Raw genomic sequence first — 4,188 nt, forward strand, 5'->3', positions numbered from 1 at the left:
GTAAAATGATAATATGTAAATAAAAACTGGAGACAGATTTATCCCCCAAGAAAGCTGGGCAGAGCGGTGGATTAAAGTCATATGTGATCTACTTTGAGTGGCCTCAATTCAGACCCAGCGTTCAGTTATGACCAGCATCGCCATTCATTCTGCTTACCTCAATTCATTTGGTTCTAGTTCTCAACGACCCTCCGTTACCAGGCTCACACCTCTGATAAGTAGGCCTGGATGTTTACAGCACTTCGGAGTAGAATAAATGCAAACCACACATTATTTATGGGTGTGCACTCTTAGCTTAAGGGGCATTTGTCAGGAGTGTGAATACAGGTTAGAGTAAGTAGATGAGTGTTAGCTCAGACAGCCTGGTTTCCAGAAGCTAACTAGAAAAAAAAAAAAAAAAAAAGACCTAAATAAAATACCACCCGAAAGACAACAGCTTTCAATTATTGCCCATGATCCTGAATTCCTCCCAATGAGTTGAAAGGAAATCTATACCAGATGGCATTTTTCTGAATCGGCCAAGGGCAACCAGTCATTCCTGACTCTTGGTGATGGGCAGTGGTGCCAAAGAAGAGCTGGCTCTCCTCTTCCTCCCTCAGCTCGCAACATTGCTTTCTAGGGATGAGTTTCTTAATTGCACTGAAATGTAATTGGAATAGTTAGAAATGGAGGTCTCTATTTTTTTTTTATCCTAAAAAAAGCAAAAATCAAGCAAATTATCCTGTGTTCTTTGGCAACAATGGACTAATGAGCCCAAGCCAGAACCGGAAAAATAATGAACACACATTGCATCACCTGTGTACATGGAGATAATCTTTTCAACTGAGACTATCAAAAAACATGTAAAATCGGTAACAACTCCTCAATGTATGGGATGTGGGGCATGAAAATCATTGTACTGTAATGCAGCAGTTGAATTAATTTGAGCCTTCTAATATATTACAATGAAGAACTGGCCCGTATTAATCATATTCTCCCCTAAATTACCTTATGCCAAGATAGTCTGCCAATGAAGACAAATACATCCCTTTTGAAAAGCCAAGAATAGATTTGACATGTCTACCTCAGAAAGTCCAATACCCAATACTTTTTTTTTTTTTTGAGAAAATTGTTACCTGCACAAAACTCATAGAATCGGATCCATTCACAACTGATTGTGGGAAAGTCAGGAGAAAGATATCATGTATATAACCTCCTTGTCCTCAGGAAAATATACCCATGAGGAAGAGCTAAACAGTCAGTGATTTTATTCAATTAACTGCTCTTTGAACATATTTTCTCACCATATAGTATAATTTTATGTGGGTTACTCTCTTAGCAGGTGAGTGGATCCTATTTTAAGCTGGTGAAGATCTAGAAGTTTTGGGGGTAATACATACAGGGCAGAAAATTGTTTTCCAAAGATCGATCATTGATTTGGAGAAGAGATAGGAAAAGATGGGGATGCGGGGGACGAGATGGGGATAATAAAATGTGATTGATTATGAGTGATAGGTTAGTTTTTAAGCTGTGAAAACTCCTCCTCCACATGTTACTTAAAGACAACCACTTCCCAAATCACTTAGGTTAGACCAAATCTTCAAGGCCATGCAAATTCATAGCTGTTTGTTTTATAGGAAGCGGAACACCAATTCAATCCCAGAAGAAACTTGACTGATGGATGAGGACAAATGTCCATGGTTCGTTAAAGATACTTGTGTTTAACCAAATTTAGGTATCCGGAGCTTGATAGTTGAGGTAGCTAGAGGCCTCCAGATGATTACAATAAAGCAATCTATCACCCCCAACTTGGGTCCTGAGTGTCTTAAAATAATGGGCTGTGGGGTCCTGTTCTCGTATAGTAGCCTCTATAAGACATAAACATCTCACTTTACTACTCGATGGTATTTTTTTAAGAATCAATCGTAGTTTCACTAACTTCATGATAATTTACTTGTGAGTTTGACAATGTATTCATCAGATAATCCAGGAGAGAGTATTCGAAGGGTTCATATTTGCAACTCGTGTCTGCTTAACCAGCCATGCGTGCCTCAGCAACCTTCAAACTGGTTGACACTCACAGGAAATGAATCTTACACTGAGATATGTTAAGAAAAAGTTTTAAACCCACGCCGTCTGTGACAGTGACACGGTAGGAGCCATGATAAGACCCATCTTCAGTTTGGACGGGGTGTCGCGTCAATTTTGGTTAGAACGTTTTTGCCCACATTCTCTGGAGTCCAGGTTCAGGGAACAGAACGGTATTAATGGCACCATTCAAGTTAAATGAGCATCTTGAAGTTCAAGCTTCACCCCTAATAAAGTAGCTGAGAGGATCTCTTCCCTCGGTTGCCACTGAGAATCAACAACTGATGGTCATAAGTTAACAAGCTAATATTTCATCCATGGATACCAGAGCGTTAATGGCTAAATATGCCAGTTGAGGGAAGGAGCACATGTGCAGCTATTTGCCCGACACAACTTCTGCTGTCATGGCCTATTAAAACCAGTTTACATGTGCATGTCGAATTTGATGAATATGTATGTGACCCTTTTCAGAGCCATCACTCATTGGGCTATGGCCCCCATGGCAGTAAAAACAGCACCTCTCATTAAACACAGCATGAGTTACAGGCATGTTATGTTAATATTTCTTCAGAACTTTAGGGGGTTTTCTTCTTGTTCTAATAAATCCTGTGAAGAAAATAATTTAAAAGTATAATTGATTTAAAAAAAAAACACACACACACAACCTTTTTCTCATTTTCCCCTTAACTATTTTATTTGGTGTGTGAGTTCTGGAAGGCTCTTTCCTCAGGAAGTTGTAGGACAAGCTTATGAATTGCGCTTTGTATCACTCATTTGGGACTCCTGAGGCAAGCCCCCTCCTCGGTTGGAAGTTCAGAAAAGGCTAAACAAGAGACCTCCCTGCATGGAACTCTAAAACTCATGAAAGGCAGGGCTGTCTCTGAACTTTTGCAACATAATGGATCATCTGTTAGCTCACAGTTTTTACCCAGGAGTCTGGCTCATAGTCAGTGTGCAAGCGATGATAGCTACCCTGATTGCTATTATTGTTATTATTATTATTTAAGCCACAGAGCTACAAGAGTCTCTGTGGTGGGGAAGATGAGCGCCTTTCTGAGGATTCTCTTCAAAATATATATATGGCGAGAAGCATAATAAGGCTCATCTTAAGTAAGGGCATATAAGACATGAAAGCAGTAATTCCATAGGTCATGTTAAAATACCTGGGAGGCTAACCACAGGCCCAATCTGCTTGCGCAGCCTCCGTACTCCCACTTCGGGCAAGGCCTCCATTATGGCCCCTTCCCGCCCCGGCCTGCTCCGTTGACCCTTCCACGGTGTCTGTCCAACTATGTTGTAAGGTGTCTGAGAGCAGGGATGACGGTTAGAACTCATCAATAGCATCTCAAAATGTCTAGCTCGGTGTCTGACATGTGGATTTTAGTAGGCGCCCCAAATGTCTCTCCTACCTAGTGACCCAGGATTTTGTAGACATGGTACCTGGAGAAGAACGACCCAAGGGGATGGGCCTGGGATCTTAGTGAGGGAGAAGAAAACCCATCAATTCACAGGGAAGCCAGCTGGAAGGTGGCAGAAGGAACCACAGAGACTACTTGGAGAACCGCTATGATACAGGAACACTGACTCAGGAGTCTGGAGCTGGGCTTCTACTCTTCACTCTTCTTTCGTCTGGCTCGGGGACCACGGAACATGTTCATTTTGGACCTCAATTTCCTCACCTGCAAAGAAAATGCCAAAGTCTTTGAGATCCAGCATGTTCTCCACACAGAACCTCACTTGACTTACAAAGAATTGGTCCGGGTTTCAACTACCATTGTGTATCTGAGGATCAGAAAAGATCATTTCTCCACTAGCCTTCCATCAGAGGCTACGCTACCTGTGAGGAGGCGATGGCTACTCTCAGACAAGATCACAGAGCTACTCACGTTTCTTTCACCTCCTCAGCCCTGCCATCCGGAGAATCTGGAGCTAACCTCCTCAGTGTGCTACCTGACGGTCAAGGTGAACCTCTAGGCAGTGCTGAGGAGCCTTTTCGAAACTTCTCATTGCGACCACGGGTCTTCAGACTGACTCCCACAGGTGGGGAAACCGACGTGAGCCAGAAGGCGGCGGGGGCGTTTGCCAAAGGAACAGGGGCCAGATTCCCCGGGCGGGGGGGGG

Source organism: Canis lupus, chromosome 10 (assembly GCF_003254725.2).
Source record: "Canis lupus dingo isolate Sandy chromosome 10, ASM325472v2, whole genome shotgun sequence".
NCBI classification, from domain to species: domain Eukaryota; kingdom Metazoa; phylum Chordata; class Mammalia; order Carnivora; family Canidae; genus Canis; species Canis lupus.